The 26,375-nt window shown below is 41.2% G+C and overlaps 1 long non-coding RNA gene across 1 annotated transcript; it reads left to right on the top strand.

Annotated features, from left to right (window-relative positions):
* The first annotated feature begins 7,210 nt into the window (after window positions 1-7,210).
* On the top strand, window positions 7,211-9,031 carry LOC109045034. Its single transcript, XR_006160012.1, has 3 exons — window positions 7,211-7,585; window positions 7,910-7,993; window positions 8,956-9,031. It is a non-coding gene; the product is annotated as an uncharacterized LOC109045034 (long non-coding RNA).
* Window positions 9,032-26,375: the final 17,344 nt, after the last annotated feature.

The raw sequence follows: 26,375 nt of genomic DNA, 5'->3' as shown, positions 1-26,375 counted from the left end.
TAACTGATTAAAGTATTCATCCCAAAGAATACTCAACTATCAGATAATATATGAATATTATATAACAAAGTAAACTCCAATACACGGAATGAAGCAGCATTTAATACAACAACACATGTGAGTTCAACGTGATCAGACTAACGCGGCTTATGGAATTAGTGCCTATCCGCGATCACATCACGATCGTCATTACACATCTCAAAACAATCCACATTCACAATTATAACTACAAAGTGTTAATTAAAGAATATTTACATGATTACTCACATTTGTTTGCATAAACGCACAACATTGAACAATAATGGAGAGCGCACGTCTGGAGCTGGCTCTTGCATCAGTCTGCTGGAAGTAGCAACTACAATATCAGTCTGCCAGAAACCGTTGCTTAATTTCCGTTCCAGTGTCTTTCTGACATTGCCGCTCCCAATTACCAGCAGGCTAATTGTAGCCCTTAAGAAAGGCCATCCAAAGTGTCTTTATCCTTATCGCTCTTTGGAGGAATTAGAATCAGTTTCACAACAGGGCGCAGATACATTTTGTCCTTGTCCTTGTCTGTGACTTTAGCTGTCCGAATCCTCTTGTCTGCTCCTGCATAGGTCTCTGTCACGGTACCCACAGGCCACAGTGCACGTGGGAGTTGATGGTCAATTAGGAGCACCCACTTGTCCTACTTCCAACCCTTTGCCATCCGATGTCCATTTCTGTCTGCCCTGTAGTTCTGGTAGATAGCTGCGAATGAAAGGGGTCCAATAACTGATCAGCCAATACCTGGCTATGTCACCACCTGTGTTTCCCCAAGAGCTCATTGGAGTCATAAAGAAATTGTGGTAAGGAAGCATTCTCTTAACTCATGATCGCCTCCAGTGAAGTTGGTGCCGTTGTCACATAGTATCTCAAAGGGCTTCCCTCTGCGGGCTATAAAGTGTCGTAAAGACAGGAGGAAGGCGTCTGTATCTAGGTGTTCAAGGAGATCAAGATGTAAACATCTGGTCGTCAAGCATATAAGATCCCCCCATCTCTTCTCTTGACGTCGACCTATCTTCACATGAAAGGGCCCGAAGCAGTCTACGCCAGTGGAGAAGAATGGTGGCTTGAGCAGACGTAGCCTGCATGGTGGAAGGTCCGCCATCTTTGGGTTCTGTGGCTTGGAGTGCCAAAATTGGCAATCCTGACAGAAATGTTGGTGTCTGTGCACAGCTTTACGGCCTCTAAGCACCCAGTATTGACGGCGTAGCTCTGCTAGTACTCGTTCTGCACCAGGATGATTGAGTTGTTGATCTATGTCTTGGTTGAGCAACTTTGTGACCTGATGTTGAGGGTCTAGGGTGAATGGGTAATGGAAATATAGGGTGAATGACATCAGGAGGCAGGGTTTCAATACAACGAAGATGTCCTCCCACTCTGATAAGACCGGTATCTTTGTCATATTCTGGGGTGAGAGAACTCAATCGGCTGTCTGTCGAGATGAATTGTCCAGCTTTCAAAGCCCGGAATTCTTCTGGAAATGAATCAAGCTGTGCCTGTGCTAAGAGGAGCTTCTCTGCCTGTGTATACCTTGAGGCTTCAGAAGAGTTGTCAGTGTTGGCCGCCCCATCACAGGACTTCTTAGTTGCTTGAAGTAGCTCCTTCCAGGTTCAGAATTGACTGAGGTCTAAAGGCACTGGACTGGGAACAACTGTGATTGCTCCAACAAAGGATGCTCTTTTCATCTCGCTCAGGTCTGGTTCAGACTCTGCACTGGGTAATGCTGGCCACTTATTCTGTGGTTGAGTCAGGAAAGAGGGACCGGATCGCCATTGGTGAGGGCAAGCTAGTTCCGCTAAGGTAAGACCCCTGGTGATGTGGTCAGCAGGATTTCTAGCAGAGTCAACATACCTCCCTCTATCTGGAAACATCTGTCAAAGTCTGGATCTTGGCTACTCTGGACCCCACAAAGACTTTGTATCAGCAAGATTCTGATTGTAACCAATGCAGCACCATGGGTTGAATCAGTCCAGTACTTGACTTAGTGTATGGGAATGGTAAGTTCAGTCTGTATGACTTTGGCCATCTGAGCTCCAGAGAGTGCAGTGCACAACTCTAGGCGGGGCATAGATGGACATTTCCGAGGGGCCACTTTAGATCGAGCTAGGACAAAGGTGACATAAACTTCATCACTCTCGTCGGTGACCTGAAGGTAGGTGACAGAACCATATACCCTCTCTGAGGCGTCGCAAAAGACATGTAAACTCTCTGACAGTGGACGGAGTGTTGGAATTGCCAGGAACATAGGGTCGAGGGAATTGTAGTTTGGTGATACTTGAAAGCTCTGCAATCCATGTGGACCATTTCTCACACAGATGTAAGGGTTCAATAGGATCATCCCAGCTTAGGTTGTGTTTCCAGAGATCCTGGATCAGAGTCTTCGCCCTCGTGGTGAAAGGTAGGATGAACCCCAAGGAGTCATATTGGCTTGCCAAAAGTCTTATACAGGTCCCTCATAGTGGACTGAGCAGGCTCTGCTACACGGTTTCTATACCTGAGGGTGTCGTCGAGGCAATTCCATTGTAGGCCGAGTGTAAGTTCTTGCAGGTCAGTGCTACTCCGAGACAACCAGCACTCACTACTAGCTGATCTGGCTTCCGATGGGAGGTGTCTGAGAATGGATGGCACATTGGATGCCCATTGTCGGATGTCAAAGCCTCCCTGTAGCAAGAACTGATGCAATCCATCTATTATGGCCTTGGCCTCACCTTGATCAGGGGTACTGTGAAGGCAGTTATCAACATAGAATGAGGTCTCCACAATATCAACTAGTCCAGCCATGGTGTGTCGGTATTCTTGGGCATGATACTGAAGAGCATAAGAGGCACAGCACGGGCTGCATGTCGTACCAAAGGGAATTACCTGCCACTCGTAGATGTCTGGGTGAGCTTCCAGGTTCATGTTCCTCCAGATGAATCGCAGGACCGATTTGTCACCAGGTAATAAACTTACTTGGTGGAACATGCCTTTTATGTCCCCGCTCACTGCAACTGCATGTTACCGGAACCTCAATATCACGCCCAACAGAGATGGCCCAAGTGTTGGTCCAAGAAGGAGTTGTTCATTCAAGCTCTGACCATGGTACTGGAAGGAACAGTCGAAGACTATTCAATACTTTCCATTGTGGTGCACTATGTGGTGCGGAATGAACCATGACTCTGTGGACTTGTCTACCTCATCTGGTGCTATCTTAGCAATGTAGCCTGCCGATTCAAGCTTTTGAATCTCAGAACAGTAAACTTGTGCTTGCTCAGGATTCTTGGCCAGTTTTTCTCTCAGTGTTTCTTAGACTGGGAAGCACAGACTCCATACCCGTGATAAGCAAAGTGATAGGAGTGCGCCTCAGCAGTGGAGTAGCATACCGCTGGACACAGTCCACGTTCACTCTGACATTGGCAGTCTGCAAAAGGTTATAGCACTGTTTGGTCTTGTTTCGATCTTGTGATCACCTTCTCATTATATGGAACAGTGTCAACTTGCCACAAGTGCTCAACATGCTGATGTAGCTCGTCACGTGCTGGGGCTGTCATAATATGCAAACATTGTTGCAGACCTTTAGGGGGCTGAATTGGACACATGGGGCCTTGCAGTACCCAACCAAGCTTGGTATATATGGCAACGGGGCTGCTCTCTGCTCCTCTTCGCACTGGCTGAAACTGGCGTCAGGAGGTGTGTGGCATATCAGACCCTATGAAAAGTAAAGGTTTGACGTTGTCAAACAGGCTGTAAGGGTAGACCTCTCAAGTGGCGATATGTTTTCTGGAGTGCTGCCACAGGGTAAGTATGTTCAGCAAGGCAGTAAAGGCGTTTCGAATGACATACTTCTCTGTAGGTTTGGTGAGAGAAGACACCTCGAAAGTTACCGTGGACCCATCAAGTTTGGTATGGCTCTGGTGGATTGTCTGCAAGGGAAGAACTTCTGGGAGCTCCATTTAGCCTGAGCTGCCGAACCACTTGGGGAAGGACGAAAGTTCTTTCAGAGCCGTCATCTAAGACAGCATGAGCTTCCATTGTTTGGCCACCATTGTGCAAAAGAACTCTGACAACTTTAAGCATGACTTTCTGTGAGCGGTTGGGTCTATTTAGATAGATCTGTGTCAGTGGTAGACTCACTATAAGCACTGCTCTGGAGGTTTCGTTAATCGAGTCATGCAGCACAGTAAGGTGAAGCTCTTTGCAGAGTTTACACGGTCGCTTGAGGTTACAGGAGTCAGCTGAATGATTCCGACCACACTTCCAACAACGTTTGCCCTCTGCGATCCAGGTGATGATCTGTGCAGTGGTCAGCCTTTTGAATTTATCACAGGAGTTGAGATAGTAATCTTGGTTGTCGCAATGAGGACAATAGGGCTTTGGCTTGGAGATTACTTTGATCTGTGACGGTGCAGAAGGCTTGACAGATTTCTCTGATGTCAGAAGTATAGGTGTTGAACGCTCTCGATGGTATGGAGTGTATTTACTCTTCCCAGATGTCTTTGTAGTGTCGGACTGAAATACAGCTGCTGCTCGGCTTGAGATACGTTTAGCTTGTGACTTCGTTTGTAACCAGGCTGCGAAGTCGGGGAGAGTATAGGTTCTGTCTGTACCAGTTTGTAGAATTCCATGGCTCAGGCAGTATTCTACGAAGCCGTCTCGGTAAGCAGGTGGCAGTTTACTCAGAAGGTGGTCTACATGGGAACCACACATGAGCTCATACCCGTTTTGACCTTAAAGTGTTCTCAGCATGCCTACTAGGACAGATAAGGCGAATGAGTCAAATGCATTGGAATCACCCATATTAAGGGGTGGTGTACTCATGATTGCACCTAACTCAGATTGCACAAGCTGCCTGGGCTGGCCATACTTCTCCTGCAAAGCTTGCAAGGCTGCGGTGTATGGCTGTGGGTGGTGTATATATGCTTTAGCCAGTTGTTGGGCACTAGCAAATTTCAAGTGACTCACCAACACTTGATATTTGTACTGCTCGCTGATGTGAGTATGGTGACTTAAGAGATTATCTAAGGCCAACTTCAACAAGGCAAAGTCACTTTCAGTGCCATTCTCAAACACCGGTAATGTGGGGCGAGGAATGCCATAGGCTGCTGCCATCAGAAGTTCTGTCCCGGATTGGGGTACGTAACCAGCTTGAGGAAAAGGTAGAGGTGAATATGGTTGAGGGCAGATGGGTGTGTTAGATAAGAGAGGTGCTCTATGATGAGTGGTTGGAATGGGCTGAGTCTGACTCATAAGAGGGGCTGACTGCCTTGCATCGACTATCTGGCATTGGTGTCACTGGTATTCCTTATGCCTGGTTCACTTCATACCTTTCAAACCGCACACAGTTTGTACAACTAAAGAAATTTCATTCCCAACCTTCTCCTGTTAGCTGTGGTGTCCCCCAAGGCTCTGTCCTAGGGCCCCCTATTGTTCCTAATTTACCTTTCTCCCACTCGGCAACATCTTTTCAAAATTCGGTATTAAATTTCCACTGTTACGCCGATGACACTCAGCTTTACATTTCTACAAACCCTGATTCCATTCTCCCTCCCGCCTGTCTTACCAACTGCCTTCATGAAATAAATGTTTGGTTTTCTGCCAATTTCCTCAAACTTAATGCCAGTAAGACTGAAGTACTCCGCATTGGTACTAATTTTACTCTCTCTAAGTCATGCAGTTTTTCATTATCCATTGATGGTTGAATCCATTTCTCCCTCTCGCCAGGCTAGGAACTTGGGGGTCATCTTTGACAGTACCTTATCGTTTGATGCTCACATTAATAACATAACCAGGTCTTGCTATTTTCATCTCCGCAATATTGCTTGCCTCCGTCCATTTCTCACTCCGCATAGTTCCTCTATTCTTGTTCATTCGCTTGTCACCTCCCGCATTGATTATTGTAACTCTCTATTATCTGGTCTACCCACACAAATCTCTTTATAAACTCCAGCTCATTCAGAATTCTGCAGCTCGTATCATAACCCGGACTTCACCTATTGAACACATCACCCCATCACTTCAACATTTACATTGGCTTCCTATCAACTTTCGGATTGAATTTAAAATTCTCCTCTTCACATACAAATCTCTTCATAACCTTGCTCCACCTTACCTTTCAGACCTCTTACATTCCTACACCCCCTTCTCGAACTCTCCGTTCCTCTTCACTGGTCTCCTTCATACACCTTCAGCTCTGCTTTTAACCACCATGGGCCATAGGGCCTTTAGTCATGTTTCTCCTCGTCTTTGGAATTCTCTCCCAGTTAACATCCGTAATTCAGACTCTTTAGCTCAATTTAAAGTCAAACTTAAAACTCATTTATTCAGAACTGCTTATCTTCTATGATTACTTTGTGCACTCAAGTCCAGTATTTTTATTTTTTTCTTATTTATTATTATTGTTGTTTTTTATTGACATTGTTATTTGCTGTTATTTGCTGTTTTAATATTGGGTTACTGTTGTTACTTGTACGGTGACCTTGATTGGTTTGAAAGGCGCCTCAAATAAAATGCATTATTAATATTATTATTGGTCCCAATGTATTCACATGTGAGGTTGATGCAATGGGTGCAACAGGAGGTTTAGTCTGTGATATCAGAACACTACCTGTGTATGGTGTCTCAAGCTGAGTCGCTACTTGTTGCACAGGGCTGAATGGAGGTAGTCTGTATGGAGAATGGCCTTGGCTGCTGAAGTGGCCAAACTCCTCTATCTGCTGAATTAGGTTGTCATACTACCCGTTTGATTCCCTCATCCACCATGGCTGCCTGACTGCTTGTGAGTGCAGAAGTAGCTTGCACACCAGAGATAATGGAATGACCATTGGATCTGGAATGAGAACTGGCTTTTTACTGTGGGGCGTTTTCCTCGATTGGCTCTTATGTTGGCTGTGACAGCGAGAAGAAGAGATTGGAGGAGGGTCCACAGGGCGTATGTAGCCAACCTCATAGTCACTCAGATGTGAAAGTGGTTTTACTTTGTCTCTTGGGTCTGACCACATGCTCCGCTGTATCACTAGCTGCAGTGTCCATATTGTTTTGCTGTTGCCAGTATCCGGGCTCGAAGGACCAATTTGTTAAGCTTTTCTTTAATAGTACTTTCAGGTAGTCAGTGATATCCATTACAACATAATTTGGAGAGGTGATGGATCAAATGGCAGTATTTTACAGGTTATTGCGTTGTGGTCTGTGAAACAGTTAAAGAATACAATATAGACCCTTTGCAAACACGTGACTACGACCACGTGACGACACCATGACGGACGGCAGAATCACCGGAAGCACAAGCTGAACAGTAGTAGACGAGCGGGAAGTTTCAATCAGTTTAAAATAAATAACACTAAACTTTATGGCTTCTTCTATTGAACAAGCTGTCGTGCCGTTATCGGTCGAGGTAGGGCATCTGGTAGGTGCTCACAAAGAACGGTATTTGGTTGGAGATCGCAGGATTGGATACCGACCCTTACCTTCTTCCTCCCTCCGTTTTCACGGACGTCTGGATGCTTACCAGTTCTTTGTAGCTGGCTGGGTTACAGGTACGCGATGCTACGCTCACGGCGGGGGGAGGTACCTCATAATGGCAAAGGTAAGACATCAAGCTAGGGTTTATTTTGTATTAACATCTATTCTTTACTTTAGTAAAGATTTATATAACACGTAGCCTATGTTTTTAGATGTTTAACTTACCGTTGTTCACTGGGTGGGTGGGCCAATGCAACTTTCTAATTCAGTGGATCTATAACTCTTTATACCAAGTACCACCTGAGAAAATATTTGGCTGTCCAATTTACCACCATTATGACCAATATTAAAATACAGTTGCATAGTAGGCCTAACTATTCAGCTACAGCTACACACAGTTAAAAAATTAGGCCCTTGTATTCCTAATAAGAATATTTATTGTTGTCAGCCACTTCAACATTGTAAATAAACCGGAAGCTGTCTGCCTCTGACCTTGAGAAAAAAAATGTGATGCGAAGTCACACCAGAGCAGGTATATTCATCCCTTTTAATCTCATATGACTAAAATGTGCATAAAAGTGTCATGTCATTAATTTCTTCATGTATAATTTGAAATGTTGTAGGCAGTAAACGTTGAGAAAGAGACAAGACAACAGGTAAAGTCAAAGCTGTATTTTGACATGAGGGCTGGTAGGGTGACAGCACCAGGTTCAAGTCAGCTGCGAGGACAGACACTACAAATCCTTCCAAATCCCTAATTAGGCAGATCTGTTACCCTGACCTATCCAGATTTTCAACATTTGCAACCCAGTCATGTGTGACATAATGACACAAACATACAATTTCAGATTTTAATCTCACCAAGTGAGTGTAAGTGAGTAAAGAAATTAGATGTGCTTTGAACTGTTATGTATCAACTATGGAAATGTATGCAATACATTTTGTGTTCTAATGTAGAGGGCCCCTGCTTTGTAAAAAAAAAAAAAAAAAAAACATCAAAGAAACAAACACAAGACAAAGAAATGCATTTATCATTGGAATATTTATTGCAGTCAGTGTTACAAATTCTCAACATTAAGTTACAAACATGATGAAAGAGTGCATCAGTCAATCTCTTTGAGTGCCCTTATTTATTTGTCCTCCCAGGTGAATGGTACAGCTGCACGATTAATCGTTAAAAGATTGCGATCTCGATTCAAACACCCACGCAATCTTATTCCTGAATGACCACAATCATTTATCTAGCGGTGTAGGTCCTATTTATTCCTAAAGTTCCTGTTATATTGTTCCTGTTAAATTTAATTTACACTTTTTTAAACTAGTCTGTGATAGAATATGATACAAGAGAATATTATGTGCTATAAAGATTAGGCCAATTTTTGGTACTGGCATCTATAGTACTTATAGTTCTTAGCGAAATGAGAGAATAAATCCAATGTAAAGGGCACTCAAAGAGCTACGATACCTTGATAAAAAATTTTTTCTAATTGTCAGATGGGGATGTGAACATGAACAAAAAGCCAGAGAGACGTATGAGGCTTATGCTGCACAACAGCATCAGGACCTGAGTCCACATTGATCCCTCCCGTCCCTACCTTGGAGCATCTCCAGATGCTTTGCTGTCCTGCTCCTGCTGTGGCGATGGCATTTTGGAGATCAAGTGCCCACACTGTGCCAAAGACACCAGAGTCCTCAGCGCCTCTGAAAAGAAACATTTCTGCGTTGAGAACACAGATGGTACATATGCACTTAACATAGATCATCAGTACCACTACCAGGTGCAAGCCCAGTTGTTTGTGACGAGATGGAAGTTCTGCGACTTCATGGTGTGGTCTACATCCAATTTTTTCTTACAGAGGATTTTGCCTGATGCAGACTTTTTTACAGAAGCAGTGCAGAATGTCGAGGCCTTCTATAGCATCCACATTTTATCTGAGTTATTGGCCAAGACACATACATGCCCAGATAGACTGCTCTCAGACAAAACACAGTCCACAGACTCACAAGAATTAGAGTAGTAGGGATAACTATATGCTTAACCCTTATTATTTTAGTTTTTGAAGTGTTGTTAATAACAAAGTGTTTATGAAGAATAATTAATATGATTAAAATTTTGGTTGTGTGTATGTATGTATAATCAAAACAACAGTACTAGTTACATTTTACATGTAATATTCATTTATAAAGGAAAAACAGCATGGTCAAAAGTTTGAGTGCTGTTTTTTTTTTTTTTTTAAGAAAAACACCTTTCAACACGTTTATAAAAGCCAACCTAAATTACATATGTACACTCATGTACAATTTCCTTTGTAACGTCTGTCCTGCATGTTTAAATTAAACACAAAGTGTGAATGTGTTGGGGAACTGACACAGAAAACTGATTTAAAACATAGTGAGCTTAAATATGACATCAGCCTAGTCATAAAATATTGGGAAACTGCCTGAGTACCACCAAGAGGGAGCCAGGGAACCATGGTCCCAGCCTATAACTATCCTGACACATCATCCATTTTCTATTCGTAAAGTAAATTACTGTTAAAACGACAAAAACAACCACTGGATAAGAAAAGGGTATTTTACAATAATATTAGCACCGGGTCTCGGTACCCAACCCTAGTAATAACCACTTGTGTCTGATACAGATGACACACTTTTGAGACACTGAGCAGTGTATTCCGGACATTATGCTACGTTTGTGAATGGGTAGACTGAACAGCTCTTACTTGCCCATTACATAGGCTACTCATGTTACAAATAACAATTTGACTGTGTCTCCATCTGGACATGGGTAACGGTATGGTATTACACAAATGAAGTACAAGTAACTGGTAAATACATGAATCTTACCTTGTAAAAAATGCTCGCTGCAAATCCTGGAATACTTGGAGGGCTGCCAGTTCTTTCGGCTGATAGCAGCAACCCATCGCTGCCTTCTCTTCCCATCAAATGGTATTCGATAAAAAGATATATTAGCTTTACCCTGTCTATTACAGCCCACCGCACAACAAGAAATAACCACTTTATTACATGAACGAACACGAACTTGTACTCGTTTGGCTTGCCGTCCGTCCTACAGCATAGCTCTTCTGCCGTCCGTCATGGCGTTTAAGAATTCGCGCGAGTAGAGCGTGACGTCACGTGCAAAGGGTCTATAAATATAACTTCTGTATGTATTCCCTGCAAATTACCTCACAAAATATCAATAACTGATTAAATTACTCATCACAAATGAATACTCAACTATCAGATAATATATGAAATATTATATAACAAAGTAAACTCCAATACACGGCATGAAGCAGCATTTAACACAACAACACGTGTGAGTTCAACGTGATCAGACTAACGCGGCTTATGGAATTAGCACCTATCACAGATCGCCAGACATTCACAATTATAACTACGAAGTGTTAATTTAACAATATTTAAATGATTACTCACATTTGTTTGCATAAATACACAACATTGAACAATAATGGAGAGCGCACATCTGGAGCTGGCTCTTGCATCAGTCTGATGGAAGTAGCAAATACAATATTGGTCCGCCAGAAACCGTTGCTTAATTTCCGTTCCAGTGGTCTTTCTGACACTCTGTGCACATCGGCAGACTGTTGATATCGCCAGAGCGGTTTGCTTCAAAATGTGCAAAAGAGGTGTTCAGCTCGTTCGCTAGTGAAGAGTCAGCACTCACTGTGATGGAGGGTTTACTTTTAAAAGAACTGATAGTTCTTGGAGGGTTTACTTTTAAAAGAACTGAATTCAGTTGGAAATGACACTCCACTCGTTCTCTGTACTTTGTTTAGCGGTTTTATCTTTAACAGGTGCATAATGATGATTCAACATCGAATTGATTCATACATTGAGAATGACAAATATTTGCCAGCTGATATATCGGGCAACCTCTAATTTCAACACTGTTCCAGAACAGTTCAACCCAAATATTCACATGTGTGCAGCGCATTTTGCTGAGGTCGAGGACTGTGTCCTGTGAGTGCAGCCTACAATGCGTCTGTGTACAAAGGCTGTTTCTATAAAGTTGGGCAGTTCAAAACTTTGCAAGGACAGTCTGGCACTTCTGACTAACAGCCTGTAAGTATGTTTTCATATGTAATGGGGTGGGGGAAAAAATCTATACAGTATAGTATCGCAATATTTTCCGCGGGCAATACTGTATCGATACTCAGATGCCAAATATCAATCTTTTAATACTATTTGGTAGAATAAAATCAATTTCTTTATAATCCACAAGATGGTGGTGTTGAGTTTTTTTTTTTTTCTTTGGTGAGGTCAGCTGAATCACCTTCAGCATGCAGTAAGTTAGTAAATAAAGATGGTGGCATCGTGGAAAGTTATCAGACTTACTTCGGATTTGAAAACAAGGAGGGGATGTAAGTAGTGATGCACCGAATTTTTGGCATCCAAAAATTATTGGCCAAAAATGGCATTTTCAGTTTTCGGCTGAAAGAGAAAAATGGCCAAAAATGTGAGCATAAAATATAGGCTACATTTAATAATAATAATATATATGGCGCACTGCCCGGCACTGTTCAGCACACGTTTTACTTTCCTCGTCACTGCAAGGTTTGACGCTCCGCTCAATATTCCACTCTATGAATGTGCATTCCGCTCGTGTACCACTCATGCTCACCAGAAAAGCAAAGTCCGCTCAAACTTAACTTGCCGAAAGATAATTTCTATGCAGTATACTTTTGCTCCTGTTTGCAGTAGAGCTACTGTGCTGTAACATGTTGTAGGCTAGTTCAGCTGTACTGGCCAAAGCTGGTAAAATGATGCTACCTTCAGTGAAGCTATGATCTGATAATAATAGCTTTGTAGGACTATATATTATTTGGATAATTAGCCCCCCCCCCCCCCCCCAAAAAAAAAAAACAACAACAACAACTTATATATCTGATTTTGTTACACAGAGGTGAATAAAAATAATATATTGATATTTAATATTAAGGTAACACTTTAAAATAAGGTTCCAGTAGTAAATGTTAGTTAATTTATTAACTAACATGAACAAACAATGAACAATATATTTATTACAGTATTTATTTATTTTTTCTTAATGTTAGTTAATGAGAATACAGTTGTTCATTGTTAGTTCATGTTAATTCAGAGTACATTAACTGTTTACTAGCACAACTGTTAATTTTAATGAGTTAGTAAATGTTGAAATTAACATGAACTTAGAGTAATAAATGCTGAAGAACTATTGTTTATTCTTAGTATGTTAAAGTAGTTAATTAGTAGTTAACTAATGTTAACTAATGAACCTTATTGTAAAGTGGTTACCAATATTAATATAAATTCTGTTCAGTTTTATTGTGTTACTTTCAGTCAAAGTGTGGTTATTTATTCATTTTTTTTTTTTTTAATTCAGTATCATTAAAATTGAGTTAATTTAATAAATAATCATTACAGAGCATTTTTGGTTTTCGGCCAAGTGCATCCAGAATTTTCACATTCCGTTTTGGCCCAGAATTCTCGATGCATCCCTAGATGTAAGACTAAAAGTTTAATTTAATTTAAATTTAACAGTAATTTACATCCAAATGCACAACTTATGCACTGTTATATCGCAGAATATCGCAATATATCTAAAGTCGCAATAATATTATATCGTGACACAAATACCGTAATAATATCGCATCGTGAGGCCTCTGGTGATTCCCACCCCTAATATGTAAAGGGTTTGCCACTGATGTTTCAAATGTGAATTTTGAGCAGTGTAGAGCAGCAGTTGTTGTTTCTCCAATCACAAATGCAGACATAAAAAGACAGTATAAGTCATTATAATCAGTAATTTTGTCACCACTGGATGCAACAAATGCCTCGTTTGTAATTGTAATTTGTGCCGGGACACACGGCATCACAGTATCTTGAGGGGCGTAACATTTCCGTCACATGCTTGAGGTATTCGGGGCGGCCAATCACAACACACTGGATAGCTGGCCATTCAGAGCACACCTCGCTTTTCAGAATGATGAGCTTTGTAAAATTGATGCGTTTCAGAAAAGCGAGGCATAGAAGAGCAACAATACTGTACATTATGTGGGAAAATAATGTTTTTTAAATCTTAAACCGCATTAAACATTGCATTACACCAAATATAGAAAATATTGTTCTTTTTAGATGACCCTTTAATTGCTTATTAATTACACATCAAATTTGGCTGTAATATTACCCACAAAAATCATTTAAGGCCAATATTTTGTTGTTATTTTTTTCCCCTTTTTTAATTTTTGGGTAAACTATCTCTTTAATATTTTTTTTATTAATATGGATTTTTTATTTTCAGATCTTTTTATTATGTAAATACGAATATTTTAATTAAATTATACTCTAAATAAATGGCAATAAATGTCTTGTGTGTTCGCAGGGAGTTTTTTTATTGACAGTAGGGATATGCCGGTATCAAAATTTCATGTTGCCATTAATTGAAAATGCTTTTATCACGGTATACACTATTATCATGATATTGAAAAAGTCTTGTCATAATACAGCATAACAGGTTTAATAATTTTTTCTTCTAACAAAAATAACTGAACATTTAAATACAATAAAGCAATACACTTGTCATAATACAGCATAACAGGTTTAATAATTTTTTCGATTAAAGTCCAGACGAATTATAAAGACCCAATAGGTATCACTTTACAATAAGGTCTCATTAGTTAACCTTAGATAATAGATTAACATTCACAGTTGGGCTGTGCAATTAATCAAATTCGACTGTCATGTGCATTTCGTCAGTAAAGCCGGTTCCCCGATTAGTAATAAATCTCCATCACCTGTTTTCAAATTGAGTAGCATTCACTGCACAGAGCCATAGTTTACTTGACAATTAGGCAATATTTGTTCAAAATCGAATGCGATTAATCTGCGAATATGAACGTGATATTGCCGCTCAATCTGAAAGCAGGTGATGGAGATTTACTAATCACGGACCGGTTTTACTGAATTCGATTAATTGCACAGCCCTAATTCACAATGAGCAATAGCTACATTTGCTACAGACGTTATTAATCTTTGTCAAAATAAAATACAACTCTTAGTTCATGTTAGCTAATTAAATGACAAAATTGCAACTTTTGATTTTAACAACGTGCTAAATAATGGATATATTTATGGTGTTATTAAGATTAATGTATTTTTAGAAGATTTTTTTTCACTAACAATTAACTAATTTCAACTAATATAGCCCTAATGTAAAGTGTCACCGAACAATAATCAAAACACTTTCAAACAATAGGCTTGTAGGTCATGTTGTTGTAGTCCAGAATAAAATGTAAAAAAGTTTGAAAATAAATAGCCTATTAATTCTAAATATTTAAGTATTTGGCGCTGTGATGAATAACATAGCAAATACACAAATCTGAACGGCTGTTTAAATTATTTAAATACTAGGGCTGTGCAAGTTAACATGTTATCGTCGACAATTATTTTATTGCGCGTTAATGGAGTTTTTTTAGTATTATGAAAGTCCGTTGCTAACTGGCTCTGAATACACATACAGACAAATCATGGGTCACAGAAGGGTATGCTCCTGATCACATTATTTAGGCTAAGCATCAACATTCAAAAACCACTGTCCGCTGTTATTTTTAACAGAAAAGAATGCAATGAGTTCGTAATCATGACTTGGAAATAGGAAGTTTCCGATAACACGTGAAGACAGCACAGAAGCATTCTCGCTCAACAAAGTGGAGTGAATCGTTTTGATAACTTTGTGGTTTATTATTTAGAGTCATATGGGACGCGGTAACACACAGCCCTCTCAAAATATATTGTTTTACAGATCTAACGCTTTTGCCGCTAAGAGATATTCACGCAATCATGCAGCACATATCAGAAGATCTGCACACTCACTGATCTATACATAACTGAACCACGCTCTTGCCCACCTCTTCCATCCGAGCCAGAGACTGCTAAATGGAACTATCACACTAGTCAAACGAACCAGACTTCGCGGGTCAAACGCGCTCTGGCATGGTTAAGATTGCCTAGGGTGAGCACACCCTAATTATTCTCCCGCATCCCGCACATACGAGTCTCTACCCGCACATCAAGTGTTGTCCCGCGTTAATGTTAATGTCCTGGCAGTGACAAATAGCTTGTTTTGTATTTAATTTAATTACATTAATGTTATAAGTTGAGATTAAGGTTACAATAAATATTTTAACTGCTACGCTACTACGTAAAAGAAAAACTGCTGTAGAAGCACATTATTTGTTTGAAGTGTTTGCCAACCAAATGTTATTACACTTTTGTTCGTATAGCAGTAGGCTTACTTTTAAATGAAACAAAAGCACAATACACTACTTTTGAATGCATTATTAGTTTTGTGCATAATGCGATTAATTGATTAAAAAATAATAATTATTGTTGCCCATCACTATTAAATATGCTTTAGAAAGTAGCGCAGCTTCTTTGTTTACGGGGTTTCTGGGGTAAGAGCATTCTGTTGTTCAGCACCATCTGCTGTCAGAGAGGGAATGTGTGCTTTTATCCAGAGTGTAATGGGGCTGCCGAGACGCGAGACGCTCAATATTTCCACTCTATGAATGTGCATTCCGCTCGTGTACCACTCATGCTCACCAGAAAAGCAAAGTCCGCTCAAACTTAACTTGCCGAAAGATAATTTCTATGCAATATACTTGCTCCTGTTTGCAGTAGAGCTACTGTGCTGTAACATGTTGTAGGCTAGTTCAGCTGTACTGGCCAAAGCTGGTAAAATGATGCTACCTTCAGTGAAGCTATGATCTGATAATAATAGCTTTGTAGGACTATATATTATTTGGATAATTAGCCCCCCCCCCCCCAAAAAAAAAAAACAACAACAACAACTTATATATCTGATTCTGTTACATAGAAGTGAATAAAAATAATATATTGATATTTAATATTAAGGTAACACTTTAAAATAAGGATCCATTATTTAATGTTAGTTAATGTATTAACTAACATGAACAAACAATGAACAATACATTTATTATAATAGTTATTAATCTTTCTTAATGTTAGTTAATGAGAATACAGTTGTTCACTGTTAGTTCATGTTAATTCAGAGTGCATTAACTGTTTACTAGCACAACTGTTAATTTTAATGAGTTAGTAAATGTTGAAATTAACATGAACTTAGAGTAATAAATGCTGAAGAACTATTGTTTATTCTTAGTATGTTAAAGTAGTTAATAAGTAGTTAACTAATGTTAACTAATGAACCTTATTAGAAAGTGTTACCAATATTAATATAAATTCTGTTCAGTTTTATTGTGTTACTTTCAGTCAAAGTGTGGTTATTTATTCATTTTTTTTTTTTAATTCAGTATCATTAAAATTGAGTTAATTTAATAAATAATCATTACAGAGCATTTTTGGTTTTCGGCCAAGTGCATCCAGAATTTTCACATTCCGTTTTGGCCCAGAATTCTCGATGCATCCCTAGATGTAAGACTAAAAGTTTAATTTAATTTAAATTTAACAGTAATTTACATCCAAATGCACAACTTATGCACTGTTATATCGCAATATATCACAATATATTTAAAATCGCAATAATATTGTATCGTGACACAAGTATCGTGATAATATCGCATCGTGAGGCCTCTGGTGATCCTCACCCCTAATATGTAAAGGGTTTGCCACTGATGTTTCAAATGTGAATTTTGAGCAGTGTAGAGCAGCAGTTGTTGTTTCTCCAATCACAAATGCAGACATAAAAAGACAGTATAAGTCATTATAATCAGTAATTTTGTCACCACTGGATGCAACAAATGCCTCGTTTGTAATTGTAATTTGTGCCGGGACACACGGCATCACAGTATCTTGAGGGGCGTAACATTTCCGTCACATGCTTGAGGTATTCGGGGCGGCCAATCACAACACACTGGATAGCTGGCCATTCAGAGCACACCTCGCTTTTTCAGAATGATGAGCTTTGTAAAATTGATGCGTTTCAGAAAAGCGAGGCATAGAAGAGCAACAATACTGTACATTATGTGGAAAATAATGTTTTTTAAATCTTAAACCGCATTAAACATTGCATTACACCAAATATAGAAAATATTGTTCTTTTTAGATGACCCTTTAATTGCTTATTAATTACACATGAAATTTGGCTGTAATATTACCCACAAAAATCATTTAAGGCCAATATTTTGTTGTGTTATTTTTTTCCCCCTTTTTTAATTTTTTATGTAAACTACCTCTTTAATATTTTTTTTATTAATATGGATTTTTTATTTTCAGATCTTTTTATTATGTAAATACGAATATTTTAATTAAATTATACTCTAAATAAATGGCAATAAATGTCTTGTGTGTTCGCAGGGAGTTTTATTGACAGTAGGGATATGCCGGTATCAAAATTTCATGTTGCCATTAATTGAAAATGCTTTTATCACGGTATACACTATTATCATGATATTGAAAAAGTCTTGTCATAATACAGTACAACAAGGTTTAATAACTTTTTTCTTATAACAAAAATAACTGCAACATTTAAATACAATAAAGCAATACACAAAATGTTTAAAGTTTAACATTTTATGTTAAAAAAACAGATTAAAGTCCAGACGAATTATAAAGACCCAATAGGTATCACTTTACAATAAGGTCTCATTAGTTAACCTTAGATAATAGATTAACATTCACAGTTGGGCTGTGCAATTAATCAAATTCGACTGTCATGTGCATTTCGTCAGTAAAGCCGGTTCCCCGATTAGTAATAAATCTCCATCACCTGTTTTCAAATTGAGTAGCATTCACTGCACAGAGCCATAGTTTACTTGACAATTAGGCAATATTTGTTCAAAATCGAATGCGATTAATCTGCGAATATGAACGTGATATTGCCGCTCAATCTGAAAGCAGGTGATGGAGATTTACTAATCACGGACCGGTTTTACTGAATTCGATTAATTGCACAGCCCTAATTCACAATGAGCAATAGCTACATTTGCTACAGACGTTATTAATCTTTGTCAAAATAAAATACAACTCTTAGTTCATGTTAGCTAATTAAATGACAAAATTGCAACTTTTGATTTTAACAACGTGCTAAATAATGGATATATTTATGGTGTTATTAAGATTAATGTATTTTTAGAAGATTTTTTCACTAACAATTAACTAATTTCAACTAATATAGCCCTAATGTAAAGTGTCACCGAACAATAATCAAAACACTTTCAAACAATAGGCTTGTAGGTCATGTTGTTGTAGTCCAGAATAAAATGTAAAAAAGTTTGAAAATAAATAGCATATTAATTCTAAATATTTAAGTATTTGGCGCTGTGATGAATAACATAGCAAATACACAAATCTGAACGGCTGTTTAAATTATTTAAATACTAGGGCTGTGCAAGTTAACATGTTATCGTCGACAATTATTTTATTGCGCGTTAATGGAGTTTTTTTAGTATTATGAAAGTCCGTTGCTAACTGGCTCTGAATACACATACAGACAAATCATGGGTCACAGAAGGGTATGCTCCTGATCACATTATTTAGGCTAAGCATCAACATTCAAAAAACCACTGTCCACTGTTATTTTTAACAGAAAAGAATGCAATGAGTTCGTAATCATGACTTGGAAATAGGAAGTTTCCGATAACACGTGAAGACAGCACAGAAGCATTCTCGCTCAACAAAGTGGAGTGAATCGTTTTGATAACTTTGTGGTTTATTATTTAGAGTCATATGGGACGCGGTAACACACAGCCCTCTCAAAATATATTGTTTTACAGATCTAACGCTTTTGCCGCTAAGAGATATTCACGCAATCATGCAGCACATATCAGAAGATCTGCACACTCACTGATCTATACATAACTGAACCACGCTCTTGCCCACCTCTTCCAATCGAGCCAGGGACTGCTAAATGGAACTATCACACTAGTCAAACGAACCAGACTTCGCGGGTCAAACGTGCTCTGGCATGGTTAAGATTGCCTAGTGTGAGCACACCCTAATTATTCTCCCGCATCCCGCACATACGAGTCTCTACCCGCACATCAAGTGTTGTCCCGCGTTAATGTTAATGTCCTGGCAGTGACAAATAGCTTGTTTTGTATTTAATTTAATTACATTAATGTTATAAGTTGAGATTAAGGTTACAATAAATATTTTAACTGCTACGCTACTACGTAAAAGGAAAACTGCTGTAGAAGCACATTATTTGTTTTGACGTGTTTGCCAACCAAATGTTATTACACTTTTGTTCATATAGCAGTAGGCCTACTTTTAAATGAAACAAAAGCACAATACACTACTTTTGAATGCATTATTAGTTTTGTGCATAATGCGATTAATTGATTAAAAAATAATAATTATTGTTGCCCATCACTATTAAATATGCTTTAGAAAGTAGCGCAGCTTCTTTGTTTACGGGGTTTCTGGGGTAAGAGCATTCTGTTGTTCAGCACCATCTGCTGTCAGAGAGGGAATGTGTGCTTTTATCCAGAGTGTAATGGGGCTGCCGAGACGCGAGACGTGCGGATCCATATGCAAGCTTTTATTGGACCGAGACGTGGTCATAACAGGCATGGGTCAAATACTGGCAAACAGGTATATAGAGGTATATAGATTATATAAACTATAAACTAAGACAAGACTATGAAAACAAACACGGAAAGGCTAGGTATCGCAGCAATCGCTAGGAGAGCGATATATGCAGAAAAATACTCAGCAGTGTATGAGAGGAAGTCCAATGCTTAAAGTGTGTCTGATGATTGTGCTGTGTGTGTGTAATTGGTGGCAGCTGTGTGTGATAGTTATCTGGTGAATGTGATTGGTGCAATGGAGCATGGGAAATGTAGTCCAGGGTGTACTGTGTAGCGTGAGAGTCTGTGTTGTGGATGATGACCTCTGGTGGTGAATTAACAGAAGTTCAGTGACCGGATCATGACATAGGTCTGTGTTGTGGAGCGGCTTCCAGATGCTCTATACAATCTAGGAGGGTGGTGGAGTGGAGGCGGAATGGGGGAAGGGATGGAGGGCCAAGTCCACGTGAAAATGAAGTGGACGGGGACCGAGGTAGAGCCAGCAGGGCAGGAGTCCACCAGGCCAGAGCAGGCGGAACTGGAGCCCACCAGGGCAGAGCCAAGGGAACTGGAGCCCACCAGGGCGGAGCAGGCGGAACTGGAGCCCACCAGGGCGGAGCAGGCGGAACTGGAGCCCACCAGGGTGGAGTAAAGACTTTCACGACAGAGCAGGAACCCACCAGGGTGGAACAGATGGGACAAAAGCCCACCTGGGCGGAGCAGATTGGGCCGGGACCCATGGCAGAGACAGACAACACAGGCAGTGCATTCATGGTCTCAGGGACCGAGGCAGGGAACACTGAGAGTTCACAGATGGCCTCCATAGCCATGACAAGACAGAATGAGGATTCACAGACAGCCTTCATAGCCGTGACAGGACAGGACAATAATTTATAGATGGCCACCATAGCCGTGACAAGACAGAATTTCAGATGGAGTCCATAGCCATGACAAGTGACAGGAAAGAACGAGAGTTCATAAACGGCCTCCTTAGCCGTGACAGGACAGAACGAGAGTTTATAAATGGCCTCCAAAGCCGTGACAGGACAGAACGAGAGTTTATAAGTGAATACTACGGACACCTCCGAAGGTTCTGCAGCAGTTGCCGCCACCTCTGGAGGTTCCACAGCAGTAACAGTCTCCTTGACAGCAACACAACAGGCTGAGAGAACATTGCTGGGCACCACCAACATACAAGGAGCTGAAGCAAGCACCGCCTCTTCGGAAGGTTCTGCAGCATGTGCCGCCACCTCTGGAGAAACTGCAGTGGACACCATCGCCTCTGGGGTGTCAGTAGTGGTGTACGCAGACAAACGCAACATAAAGCGATCCCCATCATGGGAAGCACTTCAGACTGGGGAATTAGTTCCTGAACAGGAGGGGTTGAGCGCTGTTGTTTTGGGATAAAAGGTGATCTTACTGACAGCTGCGGTGGATCCTCCATGCTGGATGCCAGTATGGGATACTGAAGAGCTGACCTCTAGGATCTGGGTGCAACAGACAAGACATGACAAGACTCTGGAAGTTCAGCTGAGACATGACAAGACTCTGGAAGATCAACGGTGATTTGACTCGTGAAGATCAACAGTGACTTGACTCGTGAAGATCAACGGTGACTTGACTTCGTGAAGATCAGGCAGCAGTGACATGACGGAGTGTTGCCGTGGCTGCCATCTTGTGAACAGGATCTGCTGTTGCCACCATTTTGTTCATGCAAACTGGTGCATCCATCATTACAGGCACAGACATGGTGCTGTGTTCCTCTTCCACAAAATCCACAGTGAACGAAGAGCCAACACACAATAAAGCTTAATCCACAAACTGACAGAGTGATAAACGCAGACCCTCGCGTCTAATCTTAGACTGAAGAGGTTGATTTATGCCAGCACAAGAAATCTCAATCAAAATAATAAGTCAGAATAGTTACGATGGCTAAAAACTCTCTAATATGGTTTTCCAGTGATCGTGGCCCTTGCTTAATGGCGAATAGTATCCTTGTAGTGTCCATATCTGGCCAGTGTTCACCTGAACAGAGTAAACTTTGCAGTTTTTCGTTTGTTTTACTTGTTTTTTTTTGTTGTTCTACGTGTTGGATGTTGTTTGTATAACTGTCTACAACAGACACACGCTTCTACACATTGGTTCCTACGTCGCGGAACGCAAACCGGACTTTGAGTTCTTGAACGCCTGCGCTTTGTTTACAGACACCGCATCAGAGCCCTTTGTCTGGGCTGCGCGGGCGCGACCGAGGAAACGCCGCCGGAAAAGAGGGAAGAGAGCCGGCGTCCTTGTCAGACTCAGACGTCGTCCCCTCCGACCTCCCATCCATTTTGCTGGCTAACGTTCAGTCACTGGACAACAAACTTTGCGAACTGCGGGCACGTATCTCATACCAACGAGAAACAAGGGTCTGCTGCATTATTTGCCTCACAGAAACCTGGATCTCTGCAGTGGTTCCAGACTCAGCCATTGAGCTTACAGGGTTCTCCGTACACCGCTCGGACAGAACGAAAGAGCTCACAGGGAAAAGCAGAGGTGGGGGCGTTTGTTTCTTTATCAACAACTCGTGGTGTGATGAAAGGAACATACACTCTATTAAATCCTTCTGCTTCCCTGATCTGGAATTTCATATGCTTCTGTGTCGACCATTCTGGCTACCGAGGGAATTCACAGCAGTCATAATCACCGCTGTTTACATTCCCCTCAAGCCAACACAGACCAGGCACTCAAGGAACTGTTTGGGAATATAAGTGAGCAGGAAACCGCGTACCCAGATGCAGCGTTTATTGTTATGGGGGACTTTAACAAAGCCAACTTCAGAACAATAGCTCCGAAATATTTTCAACACATCACCATCAACACGCGTGGTGATCGTGTACTGGACCACTGCTACTCTCCTTTCCGGGACGCCTACAAATCTCTCCTACGCCCACCTTTCGGCAAATCGGATCACTCTTCCATTCTGCTGCTGCCTGCTTATAGGCAGAAACTGAAACGGGAAGCACCCGCCCTCAGGACAATTCAATGCTGGTCGGACCAATCAGACGCTATACTACAGGACTGTTTTGATCACATGGACTGGGACATGTTCCGGGCAGCGTCTGATGACGACATAGAGGTGTACTCAGAAACTGTAACGTGTTTTATCAGGAAGTGTGTAGAAGATATATTGCCGACAAAAACAATCCGCATCTACCCCAACCAAAAACCGTGGATTAAAAGCGATGTTCGAGCAGCCTTGTCAGCGCAGACATCCGCTTTTAAATCCGGAAACGCTGATGATCGCAAACAAGCCAGTTTCAATCTCAGGAAATCAATCAAAGCCGCAAAAAGACAATACAAAAACAAAGTTGAAGAACAATTTAACACCAACGATGCAAGAGGCATGTGGCAGGGAATCAATAAAATCACAGACTTTAAAGGGAATAAACCAGCTACTGTGAATATTGCAACCTCTCTACCGGATGAGCTTAATAACTTTTATGCTCGTTTCAAGGCTCACAACACCGCCCACACAGAGAGCGCTCCCACGGCTGCTGCAGAAGAGGTGAGTGCATTCTCCGTCTCTGTCGCGGATGTATCCTGATCCTTCCGACAGGTGAATATCCGCAAGGCTGTGGGTCCTGATGGCATCCCAGGCCGTGTGCTCTGAGCATGCGCATTCCAACTAGCCAGGCTTTTCACAGACATTTTCAACCTCTCCCTCTCTCTGTCTGTGGTTCCCTCATGCTTCAAAAAATCCACTATTGTGCCCATACCAAAGAAAAATAAAATCACATGCTTGAATGACTGGAGGCCCGTTGCTCTCACACCCATCTTCAGTAAGTGTTTTGAGAGACTCGTCAGAGATTACATCTGCTCTGTGCTGCCTGCCTCATTGGATCCGCTACAGACGATGCTATTGCTTTCACCCTACACACTGCTCTCTCCCACCTGGAAAATAAGAACACCTATGTGAGAATGCTGTTTGTGGACTACAGCTCAGCATTTAACACCATAGTGCCTGCCACACTTGTTGCGAAGCTCCAGACTCTGGGACTAAACAGATCTCTGTGCAGCTGGATCCTGGACTTCCTAACAGGCAGAAGTCAGGTGGTCAGAATGGGCAACAACACTTCATCCCCACTGACCCTCAACACTGGTGCTCCTCAGGGCTGTGTCCTCAGCCCGCTCCTGTACTACCTGTACACATATGACTGTAAAGCCATACACAGCTCCAACGTCATCATCAAATTCGCTGATGACACAACGGTGATAGGCCTGATCACCGACAATGATGAGACGGCCTACAGAGAGGAGGTGAGCACCCTGACTAAATGGTGTCAGGAGAACCATTTCTCACTCAACATTGACAAGACCAAGAAGCTGGTGGTGGATTTCAGGAGACAGAGCAGAGAACACACACCCATCACCATCGACAAGACACCTGTGGAGCGGGTAAGCAGCTTCAAGTTCCTCAGTGTAAACATCAGTGAAGATCTCACCTGGTCTACACACACTGATGCAGTGCTGAAGAAGCCACATCAACGCCTCTTCTTCCTGAGACTGAGGAAGTTTGGAATGAGCCCCAGCATCCTCAGATCATTCTACACCTGCACTAAAGAGAGCATCCTGACGGGCTGCATCATTGCCTGGTTTGGAAAACAGCACCGCTGGCAACCGCAAAGCTCTGAAAAGGGTCGTGCGAACTGCCAGCCACATTGTTGGAGGTGAGCTTCCCTCCCTCCAGGACATCTACACCAGGCGGTGTATAAGGAAATCCCGGAGGATCATCAGTGACTCCAGCCATCCTTCCCACAGACTGCTCTCTCTGCTGCCCTCAGGAAGACGTCTCCACAGCATCCGATCCCGCACTAGCCGACTGAGGGATAACTTTTTCCCTCAGGCTAATACACCCTACAGCATACTCCACAATATGGTATGCCACACACTGCACTTTAACTTTATCAGTTCAACACCGAACTATTAATACAATAATCTACCTGCTACCACTGGATTCCATCCAATGCACATCCATAACATTTCTGTATCCAGCCCACGTACACTCTGTTGCACCTTAGCATATTTTCATGCGAATGTAGAATGTATACATTCTGTGTATAGTGTATAATGTGTAGTGCTAACTGTATGTATGTACATATTGCGTAAAATGTGTAGTGCTAACTGTAAGTATGTCCAATAGTACACTGTGTGTACTGACTATATGTATGTGCATATTGCATATTTTCACCTGTTGAAGTCTGTATGGTTATATGTAAATTGTTTCTGCAATTTCTGGTGCACGCTCCCAAGAATTTCACTCACCAAGGCACATGTGCTGTGGTGATGTGACAATAAAAGTGACTTGACTTGACTTGACTTGACTTGACTTGACTTGACTTGATAATCTGCTGGATCCTTGTGCGGCAGAGTATTCTGTAACGGGGCTGATGAGACACGAAACGTGCGGATCCATATGCAAGCTTTTATTGGACAGAGACGTGGTCATAACAGGCATAAGTCAAACACTGGCAAACAGGTATAGAGGGCAAGTTATTGGAGTAATCCTAGGGCATGCGTGGGGTCTTTGATGAGCTTGAACAATATCCAGAGGGCTAAGCAAGAGGAATAAAGAATACAGAGCATAGGGTCAAAACACGAGTAACAGGGCAAAGCAAGAAAAAGACTAAACTATGAAAAACTAGAAACTGAAACAAGACTATGAAAACTATAATTTAAAACAAGACTATGAAAACAAACTAAAACAAGACTATGAAAACTATAAACTTAGACAAGACTATGAAAACAAACACGGAATGGCTTGCTATGGGAGGGATATGTGCAGAACAATACTCGGCAGAATGTGAGAGGAAGTCCAATGCTTAAAGTGTGTCTGATGATTGTGCTGTGTGTGTGTAATTGGTGGCAGCTGTGTGTGATTGTTTTCAGGTGAATGTGATTGGTGCAATGGAGCATGGGAAATGTAGTCCAGGGTGTACCGTGTAGTGTGAGAGTCTGTGTTGTGGAAGATGACCTCTGGTGGTGAATTAACGGAAGTTCAGTGACCGGAACATGACACAGAGCATCTCTCACGCGCTCTGCCATGCTTCTCATCCGTGCTTGTTTACATGAGATGGCGCATGCTTCTTTCATGCAGCATACAGCGGTGTTGTGCATTGTGACCAGGTGATGGGAAAAAGTATTCTTAAAATAATCATTCTTGGTATTTTGAAGTGCCCACGATAACAATATTGTGCATATTCTTTATCGTGATATATCACATTATCGAATACCGGCACATGTCTAATTGACAGGCGATCTGCGCAATCAGAACACGGATATTATGTGCCGCTGCTACTATCCGCCATTTTACCTGACAGC

Source organism: Cyprinus carpio, unplaced genomic scaffold (genome assembly GCF_018340385.1).
Source record: "Cyprinus carpio isolate SPL01 unplaced genomic scaffold, ASM1834038v1 S000006811, whole genome shotgun sequence".
NCBI lineage: Eukaryota > Metazoa > Chordata > Actinopteri > Cypriniformes > Cyprinidae > Cyprinus > Cyprinus carpio.
The sequence above is the reverse complement of the archived record's forward strand: the minus strand, read 5'-3'. Positions and strand labels throughout refer to the sequence as shown.